The sequence below is a fragment of the Gorilla gorilla genome, chromosome 20 (genome assembly GCF_029281585.2).
Source record: "Gorilla gorilla gorilla isolate KB3781 chromosome 20, NHGRI_mGorGor1-v2.1_pri, whole genome shotgun sequence".
NCBI classification, from domain to species: Eukaryota; Metazoa; Chordata; class Mammalia; order Primates; family Hominidae; genus Gorilla; species Gorilla gorilla.
In genome coordinates this window covers 28,556,153-28,580,058 of record NC_073244.2, presented here as the reverse complement: position 1 = coordinate 28,580,058, position 23,906 = coordinate 28,556,153, and the positions used below count along the sequence as shown (strand labels likewise).

The 23,906-nt window shown below is 42.6% G+C and overlaps 1 long non-coding RNA gene across 3 annotated transcripts; it reads left to right on the top strand.

The window, feature by feature from the left end:
* Positions 1 to 1,650: 1,650 nt before the first annotated feature.
* LOC109024107 (uncharacterized) lies at positions 1,651 to 20,186 on the top strand. Of its 3 annotated transcripts, none has more exons than XR_008674283.2 (6): positions 1,651 to 1,748; positions 3,070 to 3,181; positions 10,960 to 11,099; positions 11,697 to 11,816; positions 11,923 to 11,958; positions 19,971 to 20,186. It is a non-coding gene; the product is annotated as an uncharacterized lncRNA (long non-coding RNA). The 3 variants fall into 3 exon arrangements; XR_008674286.2 differs by having other exon boundaries at positions 10,863 to 11,099; XR_010131926.1 differs by lacking the exons at positions 1,651 to 1,748; positions 3,070 to 3,181 and adding exons at positions 3,855 to 3,968; positions 9,399 to 9,574.
* The last annotated feature ends 3,720 nt before the right edge of the window (positions 20,187 to 23,906 follow it).

Here is a 23,906-nt window from a genome sequence, read left to right as displayed (position 1 = left end):
GCCTGCTCAACATGGTGAAAACCCATCTTGACATGAAATACTAATATTAGCTGGGTGTGGTGGCATGCACCTGTGGTCTCAGTTACTCAGGCAGCTGAGGCAGGAGGATCACTTGAACCTGGGAAGCAGAGGTTGCAGTGAGTTGAAATCACACCATTGTACCCCAGGCTGGGTGATAGAAGAAAACTCTGTCTAAAAAAAAAAAAAAAAAAGAAATGACATTCCTTACTTACCTTGGGTCAGGAACCCTGCACAGGGACTGTGTAGACATAGCTGGAGGCCAGGTTTCCCATAAGGCTTATATTGACTCTACAAATTCAGTATGATTTCTTCAAGGAAAGCACCCCATTCCAGCCAAAGTCTGGTGAAATTACCAGTGTCTCCAATTGTGCCCTGTTGCAAAAGAAAACATGCTTATGGCACATATGCAAATAGCTATATTTCCATAAATTAAAAATACCAATAGGTTTCTACATTCTGGAGAAATCAGGTAGAGAAAAACAAATATGCTCCAAATATTTTTTACAGAAGTATACATTCCCCAGTTGTTAAAAACTGTAAATAGCTATAAATATTTTGACTCTGAAAAACAAAAAAAAAAAGGATTTGCAGCATTTTAAGAAAAAAGCCAAAAACTATTATTTTTGTCTTCTATTAGTTCAGTTTATGCCATAAACTCCTTTTCTGCTTGATATTCATTAACATTTCAGCTCTCCATGAGAGTCCTGAAAATTTTTCCTCTGTTCTAATGTTGCAGTCTCCAAAGTTATCAGAAACCTGCATTGAAGAGCACCTGGCAAAGTTCCATAGCGGACCATAAATCACCTCTTGAAGAGGATCAAATCAAGACAACAATTGTCTGTGGGTGACAAAAAGTCCTAGGACAGCTGTTATTTATTTATTTATTTATTTATTTATTTAGAGACAGAGCCTCATCTTGCTCTGTCGCCCAGGCTGGAGTGCAATGGCACAATCTTGGCTCACTGTAACCTCCGTCTCCTGGGTTCAAGCAATTCTCCTGCCTCAGCCTTGGGAGTAGCTGGGATTACAGGTGTCTGTTCCACGCCAGGCTTTTTTAAAATTATTTTTAGTAGAGACAGGATTGCACTATATATTGACCAGGCTGGTCTGGAACTTCTGACCTCAGGTTATCCACCTGCCTCAGTCTCCCAAAGTGCTGGGATTATAGACGTGAGCCACCGTGCCCAGCCAACCCCCTAAATCTTAGAAAGGACTTGAACCTTCCTAACTTGGGCCTCAAGCTTTTTATTAAGAGAGGTCTTTAACCCAGTATTTCTTAGGAGAGACTGTAACTCTTCTATGTTGGGCCTCTAACCAAATCCCATTTTTTACCCTGGTAAAATGTACTCCACTAGTTACCCCAAGTTGGCTAATTGGTGCTGCAGTTTACTTCCTTTGGTTCAGTTTTCTCCTCAGTATAGTCCCTTTATAGTTTGCCAGAAAGCTGTTACTGAAAAGGGCTTTTAATCCAGACCCCAGGAAGTCAGGGTGATCCCATGCAGTAAAATGAAAGCAAGTTTATTAGAGAAGTAAAGAAACAAACAAACAAAAAAAGCTGCTCCATAGGCAGAGCAGCTAATGTAATTCTTGTTTCTTAAATTGGCTTTGACCATAGGAGGGACTGAGACAATTCTGGAAGCCCAGCACCTAGGTGATGTGACTTTCATCTTTTGTTTGGACCCTGTGCACAAAAGGAAGAGTGGCTTATCACTGGACCTCACACACAGGTGATGTAACGCTTCTGTCTAGGGTAATTGTGACATGTTCCTGTGCCCGTCACCCAGATAATGTGACTCTTCTCTTTTCCTGAGACCTTCCTACAGTGGAGATTGTGACATATTACTTGGCCCAGTACCTATGTAATGTGACTCTTCTCTCATACCAGAGACTTGCACCTAGGGTAGTTGTGACATATAGCTGGGCTCAGCCCCTGGGTTATATGACTCTTTTGATTATCCTCAGCTCCACCTGCAAGGAGCACTGGGAAATATATCTTTGGGCCCCTCAATTAGGTGATGTGACTCCCCTTCCTGGACTCTTTCCTCAGGAGGTATTGTGACATATTCCTGGACCAAGTACCCAGGTAATGTAACTCTTTTCTACTGCTTGGACTCTACCCAAGGAGAGATTCTAATGTATCACTGGACCCAGCACCTAGGTTACGTGACTTTCCTCTTGTGTCTGAGTCTTGCATAAATTGTGTATTGTGACAAATCTCTGGGTCTAAAACCTAGGTGATGAGACTCTTATGCATAAGCCCTGCTTACAGGGATATTATGACATATCTTTCTTTTTTTTTTAATCACCTATGTGATGTGCCTTTGTTTGTGTGTGTGTGTGTGCATCCTGGCCCTGACAAAAGAGGGAATTGTAACATATCATTAAACTTAGTACCAAGGTGTTATGACTCTCCTTGTTTGCCTGGGCCCTGCATATATTTGGTAATGTGACGTATGGCTGAGACAAACACCTAGAGCATGAGAGCCTTGTGCCTGGGTCCTGCCCACAAGGAGCCTTTTGGCTTATCTCTGCATCCATGAACTAGGAGATGTGACTATTCTTTTCTGTCTGGGTTCTGCAAAAACAAGTGATTGTGACATATCATCAAACCCAGCAACTAGACGATGTGATTTTTCTTCCCTGCTTGAGCCCTGGATATGCTGTGCATTGTGATATATGGCTGGGTCCAACATCAAGGTAATGTGACTCTCCTAAATGGACTCTGCCCACAGGAGTATTATGACATATCTTTACCTTTATTACCTTGGTTATGTGACTCTTTTTATTTCCCTGAGCCCTCTTGAATTAGGAATTGTGTCATATCACTGAACCTAGCACCTAGGTGATGTGACTCTGTTTTATTGCCTATTTTAATGCCTGTTCTGCATTTTTTAAGTATTGTGACATGTCCCCGACCACAACACCTAAAGAATTGGGAGGTACCTGCTTGTACTCTGCCTATGGGGGGCGGGGGGACATTGTGACATATCTCTGGTTCCATCAGCTGCTTCATTTGACTCTCCTCTCCTACCCATGCTTTGTCAATAGGAGAGATTGTGACATATCTCTGGAACCAGAACCTTGGTGATGTGACTCTTCTCTCCTGCTGAAGCCATGCCCACACAAGGGAAAGTGACTTATCCCTGGACCCAGCACACAGGTGATGTAATTCTTCTGCCTGGTTTTTGTACCCAGGAGCCATTGTAATCTATCTCTGGGCCCATCATTTAAATGACGTGACTATCCTTTTCTTCCTCAGCGCTATTCACAGGGAAAATAGTGACACATCTGTGGGGTTCTTACCGAAATGATGTGACTCTCTTGCCTGGGCTCACCTCTCAAGGGAATTTTGACATATTACTGGACCAAGCACTGGGTGATGTGGCTCTGACAAAGGATAAATTGTGAGGTACCGCTGTTTCCAGCACCTAAGAGATCTGACTCTCCTCTTTTGCATAGGCCCTGCATTTATTGTGTATTGTGACATATGGCTTGGTCCAACACCTTGGTGATGTGACTCTCTACTTCTTCCTGGGCCATGCCAAAGAAGAGGATTGTGACATATCACTGGATCCAGCACCTGGATGATGTAAATCTTTTCTTTTGCTGAGCCATGCATATTTTTGGTATTGTGACATGTCACTGGACCCAACACCTACAGGATTGGGTCAGAGGCTACTGAATAAGCCCTGTCCATAGGTGGCCTTGAGACATATGTCTGCCTCTATCACCAAAGTGATGTGACACTTTTTCTGCCTGCATCCTGCACATAGAGAAGATTGTGACATATCACTGGGCCCAGTAACCAGGTGATGTGTCTTTTCTGGCAGGTCTTTTCCCACAGGGAGCATTGTGAAATATCACTGGGCTCAGCCACCAGGTTATGTGACCTTTCTGCCTTGCCCTGCTTCCAGGAAGTGTTGTGACATCCCTCATACAGCACCCAGGTGATGCGACTCTTCTGCTCATTTTCTACTTATAGTTGGGATTGTGACAAATATCCTGGCCCAACTCATAGGTGCTATGATGATTCCCATACCTGGAATCAGCCAATAGGGGAGATAGTGTCTCTTGTATTGTAGCTTAGGGAAAAAAGTAACATCTTGGGCCTCCTCTTTGTATGAATTTCATAAAGAATTACGAATCTGACTGGGCAGGGTGGCTCATGCCTGTAATCCCAGCACTTTGGGAGGCCAAGGTGGGTGGATCACGAGGTCAGGAGTTGGAGACCAGCCTGGCCAACATAGTGAAACTCTGTCTCTACTGAAAATATAAAAATTAGCCGTGTGTGGTGGCATGCACCTGTAGTCCTAGCTATTCAAGAGGCTGAGGCAGGAGAATCACTTAAACCTGGAGGCAGAGGTTGCAGTGAGCCGAGACATGTCATTGCACTCCAGCCTGGGTGACAGAGTGAGATGAGACTTCCTCTCAACAAAAAGAATTACGAATCTTTGGTGTGTTTCATAAACCTTTTGAGTGGCACAAAGAGTGTCTTCACAGGGCTTAGCACACAGGTGAGATTGTTTCTAAAATGCAGAAACTGCCAACTGTTAGGATTGTCACCCTCACACATGGCAAAAGCCAACTGGTGAGCTCCTGAATCTCACAGGTGGACACAGTTCAAAGTTGGAATTGTTACTGTCATATATTAACATTTGGCCACAATTAATAAATTGTCATTAATAAATGCAGTGCATAGGCAGGTGAAGACTCTCCAATCTAGACCCTGCCGACTAGAGAGTGAGGACTCTCTAATCTGGACCCTGACAACTATGCTTATACCTGAACTTAGGGTCAAAGATATAATCATGGGTCTATACTAGCAGAAAGGTCTCAGAGCAGACTGTGACTTTTATGCACACTCTACAAAGTCCTCAGGCGGTGCAGAAAGAGTTCCAACAGAGCCCAGCACACAGGTGAGATTGTGCCACTCATATGCACACCCAGTCAACAGTAAAGATTGTCATTCTGTCTCATGAAAACAGCCAATGATTGAGTTTCTGAATCTCAGACTTGGAGGCAGTCAAAAGTTAGAAAATTGACTATCATACCTGGATCTCATTCACAGGTGGGTTGGTGACTCTCAGATTCAACACAAGTCTGAGGCTGTGACTTCACTAAGGAGATACAGTCCACACGAGTAATTAAGGGTCTCATGGACAGATTAGTCTACCATCTAGATTGTGACTCTTTACGTAGGCCCAACATACATGAGCTATTGAATCTTACAACTCGAACCTAGATACATATGGATTGTTAATCTCATACCCAGACATTCCTGCAGGTGTGATTGTGACATAGATTCTGCCTGTCGTGTGACTGATTTAACTCTACTCCCTGGGCCCAGCCCAGAGCTGAAATTATAAAATTTCATTGAAGGAAGCATTTAGGCGATGTAGCTGCATGCTCCTGCCTTAGCATTGCCAAAAGGGAGCATTGTGACATATTGCTTGGCCTTGCACCCAGGTGATGTGAGTCTCTTCTGCCTTCATGCTGCCCACAGGCAGCACTGTCACATATCACTTGGCACCACATTCAGGTTATGTGACTCTCCTGCCTGTGCCCTGCCCATATGGGCCATTTTGACATGTTGCTGAGTCCGATACCCAGGTGACGTAACTCTCTGGCCTGGCCCTGCCTACTAGGTTTTCTGTGACATATCTATGCACCAAACAACTTTGTGTTTTGATAATCCTCTTCTACCAATTTCTGCTCAAAAGAAGGATTTTGACAAATAATTGGGACCAGCACCTAGCTGAGGTTACTCTACTCTTCTTTCAAGGTTTGGTTTGCAGGGGATGTTGTGACATGTCACTAGGCTAACAGACAGGTGATATTCTTCTGCTTTGGCTCTTCCAAAATAAAGCATTTTCACATAGTGCTGTGCCCAGGACCACAGTGACTGAGTCTCCTGCCTAGACTCTGCCCACAGAAAGATTGTAACATATCTCTAGACCCATCAACTATTTGATGTGAGTCTCTTCTTTTACCTTGTCTTTTCCCACAAAAGAGATTGTAATATATCTCTGGGCCCAGCACCTAGGTGATGTGACTTCTTCTGCCTGGGTCATGCCCATAGAAGGGAGAGTAACTTACTACCAAGCCCACCACAGACATGCTGAGATACTTCTGCCTGTTGCTTGCCCACAGGATGCATATGCCAGATTTCTGGGCCCATCACCTAGATGATGAGACTCTCCTCTTCTTTCTGGGACCAGTACACAGTGGGAATTGTGATGCATCGTTTAGCTCAGCAGCTACATGATGTGACCCTCTTCTCATGAGATTCCTGCCCATTTGGGTAATTGCAACATATAATGTAGCCTAGTTTCTAGGATACCTGACTCTTCTCTTATTCCTGAGCCTTACACAGAATCGGCAACATCTCTGATCTTCTCACCTAGGTGAGGTTACACTCCTCCCTGATCTCTCCCTTCAGGGAATATTTTGACATATAGCTAGACCCAACACCTGGGTAATAAGTGTGTGGGCTCTGTCCAAGAAGAAATTGGGATGTATTGCTAGGCTCAGCACCTAAGTTATGTGACTCTTCTCTCCTGCCTGGGCCCTGCATACATTGTGTATTTTGACATATCGTGGGCTCCAACACCTAGGAAATTGGCGATTTCTACCTGTGGCCTGCCCACAGGAGGCCTTGTGATGTATTTCTGCATCATGACCTAAGAGATATGACCCTTGTTTTTAGCCTCCACTTTGCCCACAGGTGAAATTGTGACATATCACTGGGCCCAGCAACAAGGTGATGAGTTTGTTTTGCCTGCACCTTGCCCACAGAAAACAGTGGAACATAGCCCTTGGCCTAGCACTAAGGTGATATTTCTTTTATCCCTGGTCCCTGGCCTCAAAAATGACTGTGACATAACCCTTTCCCAGCTCTCAGGTGATGTGATCACCCTGCTCATTCTCTACTGACAAATGGGATTGTTACATACATCTTGGCCTGGCTGACAGGTGCAATAATGACTCTCATACCAGTCACCAGGAGAGATACTGTCTCTTGTAGCTAAGCTTAGAGAAATGGGTAAGATCCTGAGTCTCCTTTTTGTAGGAAGGTCATAGATTATTTCCACTCCCTCACATACTGTATAAAGCCCTCAGGTGATACGGAGAGTGTCTTCACAGGGCCCAACACACAGGTGAGACTGTTTTTCTTGTGTGCACACCCCACCAATTATTAGGATTATTGCATTCACACAAGGACACAGTGTACTGGTGAGTTCTTGAACTTCATACATGGATGCAACTTACAGTTGGAATTGTGACTGTCATATGTAAACATCTGACCACAACTGAGATGGCGACTCATTTCTAAAACCATCTCATAGGCAGCAGAGTAATCTCCTCTCTGGACCAAGTCAATTAAAGAGATGTTGACTCTCATACATGGGCTTAGGACCATGAGTACAATCATGGGTTCATACCAGCATGGAGGTCTCAGAGCAAATTCTGACTCTTGTGAATAGCATATAAAGCCCTTGAATAGTGGAGAGACTGTCCTCATAGGGCCCAGCACACAGGTAATATTGTGACACTCTTATGCACAGGTAGCCAATAGTAAAGATGGTCATCCTTCCACATGAACACAACCCACTGTTGAGGCTCTGAATCTCCACTCAGAGGCAGTGGGAAGTTGAAGAAATAACTCTTATATGTGGATCTGATCCATAGGCTGGTTGGTTACTCTCAGACCAAGATTCCCCACAGCTGTGAGGCTGTGGCTTCATTAAGGGGACACAGTCTTCAGGAGGGATTGGGTCTTTTGTGTACAAATCCAGCCCATTGTTGAAATTGTGACTCAGGTACTTAAACCAAACCTACAAAAGGTGTTGACTCCCAAACCTGAAACTGGGACATGTGTGGGATTGTTAATTTCATTTCAGGACCTTCCTGCTGGTGTGATTCTGACATATGCTTCTGCCCAGAATCTGAGTGATTTGACTTCCCAGCCTTGGTCCAGCCCCCAGTAGGGATTATGACGTATCACTTGGCCAAGCACTTAGCTGATGTGACCTATTCTCCTGCCTTGGCTCTGCCCATAGAGGACATTGTGATGCACTGTCAGGCCCTGCACCCAGGTTATGTGATTTCTGCCTGTGCCCTGACCACATTGGCTGTTTTGACACATTGCACTGTCCAATACTCAAGTGATGTTACACTTCTGCCTGTGCCCTTCCTACAGGGGACATTATGAAATATCTCTGTGCCCATCACCCATGTATCTTGACTCTCCTGAATGTATTCTGCTCACAGGGGGTTGAGACATATCTGGGCTCAGCACTCAGCTGATGTGATGGTTCTCTCTTTTTTTTTTTTTTTTTTTTTTTTTTTTTTTTTGAGATGGAGTCTTGCTCCATCACCCAGGCTGGAGTGCAGTAGCGCAATCTCGGCTCACTGCAACCTCTGCTCCTGGGTTCAAGTAATTCTTCTGTTTCAGCCTCCTGAATAGCTGGGACTACAGGTGCCTGCCACCACACTTGGTGTTTTTTGTATTTTTAGTAGAGATGGGGCTTCACCTTGTTGGTCAGGCTGGTCTCAAACTCCTGATCTCAGGTGATCCACCCTCCTCAGCCTCCCAAAGTGCTGGGATTACAGGCATGAGCCACCGCACCCAGCCAACGCTTATCATTTTCCTATGTTCTGCTCCCACAAAAGATAGTGGCCCAGCACAAAGGTGATGTGAGTCTCCTGCCTGGACCCTGCTCACAGGGAGCATTGTGAAATATCTCTGGGCCCATCAACTGTTTGATGTGAGTCTCCTCTGTTACCTGGGCTTTGCCTATGGAAGACATTGTGACATATCACTGGGCCCAGCACCCAGGTGGTTTGATTTGCCTCTTCTGACCGGGCCATGCCAACAGATAAATAGTAACATCACAGGGTCCAGCACACAGGTGTTGTTGCTCTTCTGCCTGGTCCCTGCCCACAGGTGTCATTGATACATATCTTTGGTCCCAACAAGTAGATGATGTGACTCTTTACTTCATTCTGGGACATGTACACAGTGGGGATTGTGACATATCGCTAAGCCTAGCATTTATGTGATGTGATTCTCATGCCTGGGCCCTGCCCACTGCAGTGATTATGACATATATCTGGGTGCAGCCCCTAGGTTATGTGACTCTCCTCTTTTCCATGATCCCTACTCATAGCATGAATTGTGACATATGTCAGGTTTTCTCACCTAGGTTATGTGACTTTCTTGTCTTTGCCCTTCCATCGGGGGCATTGTGACATATTGCTAGTTCCATTATCTGGGTGATTTGACTCTCCTCACCTGCCTGTGCACCACCCGAAGGGGACATTGTGACAAATCCCTGAACCAATTTTCTACATAATGTGCCTCTCCTCTGTTGCAGGAGACATGACCCAAAAAGGGATTATGGCATATCTCTAAGCCCAACACCCAAATGTTGTGACTCTCCTGCCTGGGCTGTGCCTAGAGAAAATATAATATGTCACTGGGCCCTGCATGCAAGTGATCTGATTCTCCAGCCTGGGCCTTGCCCACAGGGGAGATTGAGACATATTCCAGGTGAAGAATTCTGGTGATGTTACTCTCATTTATTAGCCTTTCCCACAGGTAAAATTGTGAAATATAACGTGGTCAAGCACACAGATGAGATTTTTATTCTTGTATGCAATCCCAGACAACAGTTACTATTGTCACTATAACACATGGACAAAGACTGCTGTTGAGGTCCTGAGTCTCATGAGTGAATGCAGTCAACAGCTGGAATTGTGACTGTCATATGTATACCTTGCCAGAAGTGGGATGGTGACTCATTTCTGGATTCAGCTCACAGGAATGGTGATGACTGTCAAACATGGGCCCAGCCAATAAGAGAGATGTTGACTCTGGTAGCTAGGCTTTGGGGTCTAAGTCTTTTACTCATAGGAAGGTAATAGAAGATTATGACACTCACACGTATAGTATAAAGCTTTTGGGCAATACAGAGTGTCATTACAAGACTGAGTACACAGGTGACATTGTGACTCTCCTATACACACCTAGCCAACAGTTTGAATTGCCACCCTCACACATAGGCCGAGCTTACTGGTGAGGGCCTGAGTCTCACATATGAACCTATTACACTGGTTGGATGGTGGAAAATTTCTGAACCCAATTCACTTGCCCAATAAACCCACCAATAGAAGATATGTTGCTGCTTGTACCTAGGCTTAGGGCAACAGGTAAGGTTTTGGGTTTTCTACTTGTATAAATGTCACAGAGGATTACCACGCTCACTAATATTGTATAACGCCCTCGGGTTGTACAGAAAGTGTCATTACATAACTCAGCAAAATTTGAGATTGTGACTCTGAAATGCACACCCAACAAAGAGTAAGAATTGTCACCCACACACATGGACAGAACCCGCAGGTTCACTTACAGATGCAGTCCACAGTTGGAATTTTTAATGTCATGTGTGGATCCAGCCACAGGTGGGAGGGTGACTCATAAAACCCAACTAAGAGGCACAGCAATTACTTTCATACCTGGACCCAGACAATAGGAGAGATGTTGACTCTCATACCTAAACTTAGGGCAACAGGCAAGATCATGAATTTATACCAGTGGTAATATCTCACAGGGGATTGTGACTCTCACCCAATCAATGTAAAGCCCTTGGGTGGTACAGAGAGTGTCATAAGAGGGCCCAGAACAAGCTGAGATTTTAATTCTCATATGCACTTTCAGCGCCTAGTAAAAATTGTCACCCTCCTGCATGGATACAGAAAACTGTTGAGCTTCTGAATCTTACACCTGGACACAGTCGAAAGTTGGGATTGTAATTGTTTTATGTGGATTTTGTCTACAGGTGGGTGGTGACTCTAAGACCAGGATTCAACACACCTAGAAGGCTTTGACTCTGATACCAGTCACAGAAGGCTCTGCGACTCTTCTGTTTTCTCTAGGTCATGCAAATGGAGGTGGATTGTGACATATCATACGGCCAACACAACACACAGTCTACAGGTGGAATTGGGACTCTCATGCATGGATCCAGTTCATCATTGATACTGTGACTCATGTACTTGGATGCAACTCACAGGAGGTATTGACTCTTTTACCTGAAGCTGGGACATGTGTGGAATTGTGAATCTTAGCCCTAGATCTTCCCGCAAGTATGACTGTGACATATACTTTTGCCTAGCACCTGAGTGATTTTACTTCCCTGCCTGGGCCCAGCTCTCAGAAAAGATTGTGATGTGACTCTCTTGCTTGAGCCCTACCCACAGAGGCTATTGTGAAATTTCACTGGGCCCAGCACTTAGGTCATGTGACTCTTATTTTCAGCCTGGGCCCTGTCCACAAAGTCACTGTGAGATGTCACTGAGCCCAGCACCTCTGTGATGTGACTGTACTGCCTGGGCCCTGCCCACAGTAGGTATTGTGAAATACTTTGCCTGCATTCTGCCTACCCCCCAGAAAAAAAAAAAAAAAAGAACTGTGACATACCACAGGCCCAAGCACTTAGGTGATATAACTCTCCTCTTCTGCCTGGGCTCTGGCCTCAGGGGAGATTGAAACATTGTACTGAGCCCAGATTGCAGGTGATGTGACCCTCTATCTTAGGCTCTGCCCATAGGAGGTATTGTGATATACCTCTGTGGTCATAATTTAGGTGCTGTGACTCTTCTATTTTCTCTAGGTCACGCAAATGGAGGAGGATTGTGACATATCATAGGGCCAACACAAAAATAATGTAAAACTCCTGCCTGAGCCATGCCCATAGAAGGCATTGTGACGTATCACCAGTCACATCACTCAGGTGATGTAACTCTCTTTCCTGAGCCCTGCCCTCAAAGCATATTGTAACATATCTTTAGCCTAGAACTTAAAATATGTGACTCTCTTAGCTTGTTTCTTTTCCACAGGTGGGATTTTGACATATAACTGCACCCAGCACACAGGTGAGATTGTGACTCTTGTATGCTCATCCTGCCAAAAGTTGAGTGTCACCCTCACACATGGACAGAGACTTCTGGTTAGGTCTTGAATCTTGTACATGGACACAGTCCGCAGTTGGAATGTCATATGTAGATCCAGCCACAGGTGTGATGTTGACCTATTTATAAAGTTAGCTCACAGGCACATTGATAACTCTCATACCTGGATCCAGCCAATAAAAGATATGTTGACTATTATAGCTAGGCTTGAGGAAACTGGTAGGGTCCTGGGTCTCCTACCTGTATGAGAGTCACGGAAGATTATGACACTTATGGAAATTACATGAAGCCCTCTGGCAATGCAAAGTTTTATCACAGGCCCAGCACACAGGTGAGATTGTGACTTTAATATGCAGACAAAGCTAACAGTTAGTATTGTTACCTTCACATATAAACAGAGTCCACTGGTGAGGTTCTAAATCTCACACACCAAAAAAATTCACAGTTGGAATTGTGACTGATATGTGAATCTGCCCACTGATGGAATGCTGACTCATTTCTGGATTCAGCTTAGAAAAATGGTGATGACTGTTTCACCTGGACTCAGCCAAATGGAGAGATGTTGACTCTCTTAACTAGGTGTGATGGTTAATACTGAGTGTCAACTAGGCTGGATTGAAGGATACAAAGTATTAAATCTGGGTGTCTCTGTGAGGGTGTTGCCAAAGGAGATTAACAACTGAGTCAGTTGGCTGGAAAAGGCAGACACACCCTTAATCTGGATGGGCGCAATCTAATCAGATGCCAGAGTGGCTAGAATATAAGCAGGCAGAAAAATGTGAAAAGAGAGACTGGTCTAGCCTCTCAGCCTACATCTTTCTCCTGTGCTGGATTCTTCCTGCCCTTGAACATCAGACTCCAAGTTCTTTAGTTTTGGAACTCGGAGTGGCTCTCCTTGATTCTCAGCCTGCAGAATGCCTATTGTGGGTCTAGTGATTCTGTGAGTTAATACTTAATAAACTCCCCTTTATATATATATATATATATACATGTATATATATATATATACATGTATATATATATATATATATCTCACACAGGGATATATATATTCCATTAGTTCTGTCCCTCTAGAGAACCCTGACTAATACAGATTTTTGTACCAGGAGTGGTTCTAGAGGAACAGAATATTAAGGATGGAGTTCCTTTTTTGATTCTCGGGTTTCTGGAGTTGGCTGCTTAATATGATTAGACCCAAAAATGTTAAGACTCTACTTCTACTAGTATGGAAAACACTGATAGTCTTTGGGATGAACTGTTTAGAGAGTTATGTAAAATAAATGCATTTGACACTCCTGATTTATCACTCATGAGAGGCAAGGAGTTTAGTGACTCTATACATAATACCTTTGACCAGCTGGGCATAGTGGCTCACACCTGTAAACCCAGCACTTTGGCGGGGGCGAGGTGGGTGGATCACGAGGTCAGGAGTTCAAGACCAGCCTGGTCAAGATGGTGAAACCCCCTCTCTACTAAAAATACAAAAATTAGCTGGGTGTGGTGGTGGGTGCCTGTAATCCCAGCTACTCAGGAGGCTGAGGCAGAGGATTGCTTGAACTGGGAGGCGGAGGTTTGACCATATGTGGAGAACCAAGGAACATAATGAAGCTGGTTGTCATAAGTTCAGTGAACAAAGTGATGATAGAAAATGATGAACTCAGGGATTCTATCTTTTGGCTTCGGAAGCAGTTACTGAGGCTCAAATCTGCTAAGATTGCCCTGTGTGAGAGTCTCATCTCTGGTAGAGAAAGAGCTGAAATTGTGCAAAAACAGACACAAACTCTTATTATGCTAGTGGCTGACCTGCAACAAAAGGTGTATGCACAGCCTCGCCAGGTGTCCACTGTTAAAGTGAGGGCATTGATTGGAAAAGAATGGGACTCTGCCACTTGGAATGGGGACATGTGGGAGGACCCTGATGAAGCTAGGGGCACTGAGTTTGTAAACTCTGATGAGCCTTTTTTGTCAGAAGAAAGAGCTTCCCCATCCCCAGTAGTGGCAACATCCCCTTTCTGATCCATGCTGCCATTAGCCTTTCCACCTTTGTCTGAGATAAACTCTGCACTGCCTGAGGCAACAGTGATGGCCTCCCCTGAGGCAGTTGCCAGGCAAAATAATGTTGACTCTTTTCAGGAGCCACCCTCAACACCCCTGTTTGCTTCTAGGCATATAAGTAGACTAAAGTCCCAGCAGACCCCTAGAGGTGAGGTCGAGAGTGTGCCCCATGAGGAGGTACACCACACTCGAAAAGAACTGCTTGAGTTTTCTAATTTACGTAAACAGAAATCTGGAGAACAGGCTTGGGGATGAATATTCAAGATGTGGGATAATGGTGGAAGGAACATAGAGTTGAACAAGGCTGAATTTGTTTATTTGGGCCAACTAAGTAGGAACACTGCATTTAATGTTGCAGCTTGGGGAATTAAAAAAGGTTCTAATAGTTTATTTGCTTGGTTAGCTGAAATATAGATTAAAAGATGGCCCACTGTGAGGGACCTGGAAATGCCTGATATCCCTTGGTTTAATGTAGAGGGAGGAATCAAAAGGCTTAGGGAGATTGGGATACTGGAGTGGATTGGTCACTTTAGACCTACTAGTTCTAGCAGGGAAGGTCCAGAAGATATACCCTTGACCATTGCCTTGCAAAATAGATTTGTGAAGGCAGCACCTGAATCTTTGAAGAACCTTATAATTGCTCTTCTCTGCATGTCAGATCTAACAGTGGGAACCCTGGTCACTCAACTACAAAATTTAAATACAATGGGAATAATTGGATCCCATGGTGGCAGGGGCCAAGTGGTGGCACTCAACCATCAAAGGCAAGGTGGGCTTAGCTACTGTAATGGACAGCAGAGGCAAAATGGCAATCAGAATAGTCTGACTTGTGTAGAGTTCTGGCATTGGCTGATTCATCACGGTGTTCTTAGAAGTAAAATTGACAGGAAACCTACTACATTCCTACTTAATTTATACAAGCAGAAAAATTCTAGGTTGAATGGACAAAAGACTAATTTGAAACATAAAAACAGAGAATCATGGCCCCTCAATCAATTTCCAGACTTGAACCAGTTTACAGACCCAGAACCCCTTGAATAAAGGGGAGGCCAGATTCCCTTGAGGAAAAACCCCACTACACTACTGACAATTTATGTAGTGAATCTTTCTCTCATCTTTCCCCAAGGAGATCTCTGGCCTTTTATGGGGGTTATTGTGCATTAGGGAAAGGGAAATGATTGGACATTCTGGGGACTCCTAAACACTGGCTCTGAGCTGACATTGATTCCAGGGGACCCAAAACATCACTGTGGTCCTCCAGTTAAAGTAGAGGCTTATGGAGGTCAGGTACTTAATAGAAATTTAGCTCAGGTCCAACACGGTTGATCCAGTGGGTCCCAAGACTCATTCTGTGGTCATTTCCCCAGTTCCAGAATGCATAATTGGCATAGACATACTTAGCAGATGGCAGAACTACTACATTGGCTCTCTGAGTAGTAGGGTGAGGGCTATTAGGGTGGAAAAAGCCAAGTGGAAGCCATTAGAGCTGCCTCTACCTAGGAATATAGTAAATCAAAACCAATATTGCATCCGTGGAGGGGTTGCAGAGATTAGTGCCAGCATCAAGGACTTGAAAGATGCAGAGGCTGTGATTCCCACCCCATCCCCGTTCAACTCATTTGGCAGAAGACAGATGGATTTTGGAGAATGACAGTGGATTATCGTAAGGTTAATCAAGTGGTAACTCCAATTGCAGCTGCTGTACCAGATGTAGTTTCATTGCTTGAGCAAATTACCACATCTCCTGGTACCTGGTATGCAGACATTCAGTTAGCAAATGCTCTTTTCTCCATTCCTGTCCATAAAGCCCACCAGAAGCAATTTGCTTTCAGCTGGCAAGGCCGGCAATATACCTTTACTGTCCTATCGCTCTCTCTGGCTTTGTGTCATAATCTTATTCAAAGAGACCTCTATCACTTTTTGCTTTTGCAAATAGCACAGTGGTCCATTACGTTGATGACATTATGCTGATTGAATCCAGTAAGCAAGAAATAGCAAACACACCAGACTTATTCATGAGACATTTGCATGCCAGAGGACGGAAAATAAGTCTGACTAAAATTTAGGGATCTTCTAGCTCAGTAAAATTTCCAGGGGTCCAGTGGTCCAAGGCCTGTCAAGCTAGTCCTTCTAAGGTAAAAGGTAAGTTGCTGCATTTGGCCCATCCTACAATCAAGAAAGAGGCACAATGTCTAGTAGGCCTATTTGGGTTTTGGAGGCAACCTATTCCTCATTTGGGTGTGTTACTCTGGCCCATTTATTGAGTGACCCAAAAAGCTGCCAGTTCTGAGTGTGGTCCAGAAAAGGAGAAGGCTCTGCAACAGGTCCAGGCTGCTGTGCAAGCTGCTCTGCCACTTGGGCCATATTACCCAGGAGCTCCAATGGATCTTGAGTTGTCAGTGTAAAATAAGGATGCTATTTGTAGCCTTTGGCAGGCCCCCTTAGGTGAATCACGGCAGAGACCTCTAGAATTTTGTTCTTTCTTTCTTTCTTTTTTTTTTTTTTGATGGAGTCTTGCTCTTGTCATCTAGGCTGGAGTGCAATGGCATTATTTTGTCTCACTGCAACATCCACTTCCCAGGTTCAAGCAATTCTCCTGCCTCAGCCTCCTGAGTAGTTGGGATTACAGGCACCCACCACCATGCCTGGCTAATTTTCATATTTTTAGTAAAGATGGGGTTTCTCCATGTTGGCCAGACTGGTCTCAAACTCCTGACCCCAGGTGATCTGCCTGCCTCGGCCTCCCAAAGTGCTGGGATTACAGGAATGAGACACTGTGCCTGGCCAGCCTCTAGGATTTTGTAGCAAAGCCCTGCCATTTTCTGCAGATAACTACTCTCCCTTTGAGAGACAACTCTTGGCCTATTACTGGGCTTTGGTAAAAACTGAACTTTTGACTATGGATTATCAAGTCACCATGCGACCTGAACTGCCTATCATGAACTGGGTGCTTTCTGACCCATCTAACCATAAAGTAGGTCATGCAAAACAGCATTCCATCATCAAATGGAGGTAGTATATACGTGATTGGGCTTGAGCAGGTTCTGAAGGCACAAATGAGAAAGTGGCTCAAATGCCCATGGTCTCCACTTCCGCCATCCTGCCTTCTCTCCCCCAGCCTGCACTGATGAGCTAAGGGGGAGTTCCCTGTGATCATTTGACAGAGGAAGAAAAGACTATGGCCTCATTTACAGATGATTCTGTATAATAAGCAGGCACCACCTGAAAGTGGACACAGCTGTGGCACTACAGTTCCTTTCTAGGACATCCCTGAAAGACAGTGGTGAAGGGAAGTCTTCCCAGTGGGCAGAACTTTGAGCAGTGCACCTGGTTGTGCACTTTGCATGGAAGGAGAAATGGCCAGATGTGTGATTACATACTGAATCATGGACTTTAGCCAATGGTTTGGCTGGATTGCCAGGTACTTGGAAGAAGCATGATTGGAAAATTGGTGACAAAGAAATCTGGGGAAGAGGTATGTGGATGGACCTCCTGAGTGGTCAAAAACTGTGAAGATATTTGTATCCCATGTGAGTGCTAACCAATGGGTGACCTCAGCAGAGGAGATTTTTAATAATCAAGTGGATAGGATGACCTGTTTTGTTGACATCACTCTGCGTCTTTCCCCAGCTACCCCTGTCATTGCCCAATAGGCCCATAAACAAAGTGGTCATGGTGGCAGAGATGGAGGTCACAAAATGACAAAGTGCTGAATGAAATGGTGGTATACTTTGGAATGACAGTTCGGGTCTGCTGAGACCAGAGGTAAATGTTACAGCAGCAGAGAGGCTGCAGTACCACAGACAGGGAACAGGTGTAGCAAGTGAAGACTATTAAGAAGAAAGACAAATAAACTTCTTTAACTAAAAAAAAAACACCAAATTTCAGACAAGACACATCCTAAGAACATGTTTGAAAGACTCCCAGAATCTCTAGCAAAGACAATTGTTTTCAGACTATACCAGGACAAAGCTACGTGATAAAGATCGTGACAGCTAGCTTTTTAAAAAATGTCCAAATATCAATTAAAGATTACAATGTATACAAAACAGGGCGATACATTCCCATCCAAAATATCATAAAATTTTCAGAAAAAAAACCTTAAAAAAAGAAAATAAATTGGGCCGGGTGAGGTGGCTCACACCTATAATCCCAGCAGTTTGGAAAGCAGCGATGGGTGGATCGCTTGAGCCTAGGAGACCAGCATGGGCAACATGGTGAAACCCGGCCTCTACTAAAAATTTGTAACAATGCTGCAGTTATTATGAGCATGAAAATAACTCTTCATATGACTATATATGTTAAATTTTATATATGTGCTGCATTGGTTTTTATTAGTCTACATTTTTACTTTTATACTCACACCAAATTGTTTTAATTTTGTAGATTTGTAATGAGTTTTAAAATCAGAAACTGTATTGCCTTTAACATTATTTCTTTTTTTGAAGATTGTTGGGTATTTTACTGTCTCATTAGATTCCATATACTTTTGGAGTTGCTGTTTCTATTTCTTCAAAATGTAGTGTGAACTTTTAAAGAACATCCCATTGAATCTGTAGTTTACATTGAACAGTATGGATATCTTCAAAATATTTATCTCAACCTTTGAACAGGAGCATGCTCATAAGTGTGTTAATTTCTATATATTTATAATTTTTTCAGTTTTTTTCTATTATTGTTTCATGCTCTCATTTCATTTTGGTCATAGAAAGTAATCCATACAAATTTAGTTTTAAAAATTATGTTAAGACTTCTATTTTGGCCTAACAGGTGGTCTATCAAAGAGAATGTTTTATGAGCTGTTGGGAAGGCTGTGTATCCTGATGTTGTTGAGGAGTGTTCGCTATACCTGTTAGGAATGATTGTTTTATACTTGTTTTCAAGTTCTCTGTTCTCTTACTATTACGCTGTCTTGTTTTGTTTTTATTATACAAATTGGGGTATGGAAATATGCTACTGTAGGCTGGGTGCAGTGGCTCATGCCTGTAATCCCAGCACTTTGGGAGGACAAGGCAGACAGATGACGAGGTCAAGAGATGGAGACCATCCTGGCCAACATGGTGAAACCCCGTCTCAACTAAAAATACAAAAATTAGCTGGCCGTGGTGGCATGCACCTGTAGTCCCAGCTACTTGGAAGGCTGAGGCAGGGAGGCAGAGGTTGCAGTGAGCCGAGATCACACCACTGCACTCCAGCCTGTCAACAGAGCAAGACTCCATCTCAAAATAAATAAATAGATAAATAAATAAATAAACAAACAGCTAAAGTAACATTATGTTGACCTCTTCTGCTCTAATTTAATTAATATTTGCATGGAATATCTACATCCATCTTGCCATTATCAGTCTGTTTTATCATTAGATCTCTGATGACTTGATTATAGAAAGGCAAGTTGGATCTTGGTTTTTAAAATTATCTAATTCCTTTATTACAAGTATGTCTCTTAATTGGAAAGCTCATTTTATATACATGTTTAAATAATTTTCTGAAACAGAAAGACTTAGTAATGTTATTTTATTGTTTTATTTGATTGTTGTATCTTTGTCTCTAATTTTCTCTCTTTGTGTCTTCCTTTGTGTCATTTTGATTTTTGTACTGATATGCTTTTAATTTTTTCTTATTTTGTTTTGCATATCTATACAGATTACAGTTTTTTTGTGGTACCTTGTGGCACCTTGGAAATTACATAAAACCTCTAAAAGATATAACAATATATTTTAATCTGGTAGAAGATAAATTTCAGTTGCATACAAAGATTTTGCTCTCAAAATTTTAATAATTTTCTAAATTTTTTTCAAATTACAGACAATACTTAAAAATGTTTTCTGCACCATAATGATTATGCTAAGAAATTTCATTTTTTTATATGTGCATATCTATCCAAGAAAGTAATCCTTTTTTTTCTTTTCTCTTTTGGCCAGATGCAGTGGCTCATGCCTGTAATCCCAGCACTTTCAGAGGCTGAGGTGGGCAGATCAGGAGGTTAGGAGTGCGAGACCAGCCTGGCCAACGTGGTGAAATGCCATCTCTACTAAAATTTAAAAAATTAGCTGGGCATGGTGGCAGGCACCTGTAATCTCAGCTACATGGGAGGTTGAGGCAGGAGAATTGCTTGAAACTGGAAGGCAGGGGTTGCAGTGAGCTGAGATCAGGCCACTGCATTCCAGCCTGGACAACAAGATTAAAACTCCATCTCAAAAAAATATGTATATATATATGTTTATATGATTATGTGTCATTTTCTTGAGTCATTTTATTTTAAGTAAAAGAAACTGCCTTCAGCATTCCTTTTTTTCTTTTTTCTTATTACACTTTAAGTTCTGAGATACATGTGCAGAATGTGCAGGTTTATTACACAGGTATACATGTACCATGATGGTTTGCTGAACCCATCCACCCGTCATCTACATTAGGTATTTCTCCTGATACTATTCATCTCCTAGCCCCCCTCAATCTGACAGGTCCCAGTGTGTGATATTCCCCTTCTTGTGTCCATGCATTCTCCTTGTTCAACTCCCACTTATGAGTGAGAATATACAATGTTTGGTTTTCTGTTCTTGTGTTAGTTTGCTGAGAATGATGGTTTCCAGCTTCATCCATGTCTGTGCAAAGGACATGAACTCATCCTTGTTTATGGCTGCATAGTATTCCATGGTGTATATGTGCCACATTTTCTTTATCCAGTCTATCACTGATGGGCACTTGGGTTGGTTCCAAGTCTTTGCTATTGTGAATAGTGCTGCAATAAACATACGTGTTCATGTGATTTATAATCTTTTGGGTATATACCCAGTAATGGGATTGCAGGGTCAAATGGTATTTCTGATTCTAGATCCTTGAGGAATTGTCACACTGTCTTCCACTATGGTTGGACTAATTTACACTCCCACTAACAGTGTGAAAGTGTTCCTATTTCTCTACATCCTCCCCAGCATCTGTTGTTTTCTGACTTTTTAGTGATTGCATTCTAACTGTCATGAGATGGTATCTCATTGCGGTTTTGATTTGCATTTCTCTAATGACCAGTGATAATGAGCATATTTTCATATGTTTGTTGGCTGTGTAAATGTCTTCTTTTGAGAAGTGTCTGTTTATATCTTTTGCCCACTTTTTGATGGGGTTGTTTGTTTTTCTCCTGTAAATTTGTTTATGTTCTTTGTATATCCTGGATATTAGCTGTTTCTCAGATAGATAGATTGCAAAAATTTTCTCCCATTCCGTAGGTTGCCTATTCACTCCAACAATAGTTTCTTTTGCTGTGAAGAAGCTCTTTAGTTTAATTAGGTCCCATTTGTCAAATTTGGCTTTTGTTGCCATTGCTTTTGGTGTTTTAGTCATGAAGTCTTTGCCCATGTCTATGTCCTGAATGGCATTGCCTAGGTTTTCTTCTAGAGTTTTTATGGTTTGGGGTGTTACATTTAAGTCTTTAATCCATCTTGAGTTAATTTTTGTATAAGGTGTAAGGAAGGTGTCCAGTTTCAGTTTTCTGCATATGGCTAGCCAGTTTTCCCCACACCATTTATTAAATAGGGAATCCTTTCCTCATTGCTTGTTTTTGTCAGGTTTGTCAAAGATCAGATGGTTGTAGATGTGTGGTGTTATTTCTGAGGCCTCCGTTCTGTTCCATTGGTCTGTATATCTGTTTTGATACCAATACCATGCTGTTTTGGTTACTGTAGCCTTGTACAATAGTTTGAAGTCAGGTAGTGTAATGTCTCCAGCTTCGTTCTTTTTGCTTAGGATTGTCTTGGCAATGCAGGCTCTTTTTTGGTTCTATATGAAATTTAAAGTAGTTTTTTCTAATTCTGTGAAGAAACTCAGTGGTAGCTTGATGGGGATAGCATTAAATCTATAAATTACTTTGGGCAGTATGATCATTTTCATGATATTGATTCTTCCTATCCATGAGCATGGAATGTTTTTCCACTTGTTTGTGTCCTCTCTTATTTTCTTGAGCAGTGATTTGTAGTTCTCCTTGAAGAGGTCCTTCACATCCCTTGGAAGTTGTATTCCTAGGTATTTTATTCTCTTTGTAGCAATTGCGGATGGGAGCTCACTCATGATTTTGCTCTCTGTTTGTCTGTTATTGGTGTATAGGAATGCTTGTGATTTTTGCACATTGATTTTGTATCCTGAGACTTTGCTGAAGTTGCTTATCAGCTTAAGGAGATTTGGGGCTGAGATGATGGGGTTTTCTCAACATACAATCATGTCATCTGCTAACAGAGACAATTTGACTTCCTCTTTTCCTATTTGAATACCCATTAATTCTTTCTCTTGCCTGATTGCCCTGGCCAGAACTTGCAATACTATGTTGAATAGGAGTGGTGAGAGAGGGCATCCTTGTCTTGTGCCAGTTTTCAAAGGGAATGCTTCCAGGTTTTGCCCATTCAGTATGATATTAACTGTGGTGTGTCATAAATAGCTTTTATTATTTTGAGATATGTTCCATCAATACTTAGTTTATTGAGAGTTTTTAGCATGAAAGTTGTGTTGCATTTTATGGAACACCTTTTCTGCATCTATTGAGATAATCACGTGTTTTTTGTCATTGGTTCTGTTTATGTGATGGATTATGTTTATTGATTTGTGTATGTTGAACCAGCCTTGCATCCCATGGATGAAGCTGACTTGATCATGGTGGATAAGCTTTTTGATGTGCTGCTGGATTCAGTTTGCCAGTATTTTATTGAGGATTTTTGCATCCATGTTCATCAGGGATATTGGCCTGAAGTTTTCTTTTTTTGTTGTGTCTCTGCCAGGTTTTGGTATCAGGATGATGCTGGCCTCATAAAATGAGTTAGGGAGGATTTCCTCTTTTTCTATTCTTTGGAATAGTTCAGAAGAATTGGTACTAGCTCCTCTTTGTACCTGGGGTAGAATTGGGCTGTGAATCCATCTGGTCCTGGGTATTTTTTTATTGGTAGGCTATTAATTACTGCCTCAATTTCAAAACTTGTTATTGGTCTATTCAGGGATTTGACTTCTTCCTAGTTTAGTCTTTGGAGGGTGTATGTTTCCAGGAATTCATCCATTTCTTCTAGATTATCTACTATATTTACATAGAGGTGTTTATAGTATTATCTGATGGCACTTTGTATTTCTGTGGGATCAGTGCTGATATCCCCTTTATCTTTTTTTATTGCATCTATTTGATTCTTCTCTCTTTTCTTCTTTATTAGTCTGCTAGTGGTCTATGTATTTTGTTGATCTTTTCAAAAAACTAGCTCCTGGATTCATTGATTTTTTTATTTTTTTTTTGAGACAGGGTCTCACAATGTTCCCAGGCTGGAGTGCAGTGGCACGATCTTGGCTCACTGCAAGCTCCACCTCCCGCGTTCACACCATTTTCCTGCCTCAGCCTCCTGAATAGCTGGGACTACAAGTGCCCACCACCACACCCAGCTAGTTGTTTTTTGTTTGTTTGTTTGTTTGTTTTTGTATTTTTAGTAGAGACAGGGTTTCACCGTGTTAGCCAGGATGGTCTCGATCTCCTGACTTCGTGTCTGCCCAACTCGGCCTCCCAAAGTGATGGGATTACAGGAGTGAGCCACCGCGCCCAGCCTCATTCATTTTTTGAAGGGTCTTTTGTGTCTCTATCTACTTCAGTTCTGCTGTGATCTTACTTATTTCTTGTCTTCTGCTAGCATTTGAATTTGTTTGCTCTTGCTTCTCTAGTTCTTTTAATTATGATTTTAGGATGTCAATTTTAGACATTTCCTGCTTTCTCTTGTGAGCATTTAGTGCTATAAACTTCCCTCTAAGCACTGCTTTGCCTGTGTCCCAGGGATTCTGGTACACTGTGTCATTGTTCTCATTGGCTTAAAAGAACTTATTTGTTTCTGCCTTCATTTCAT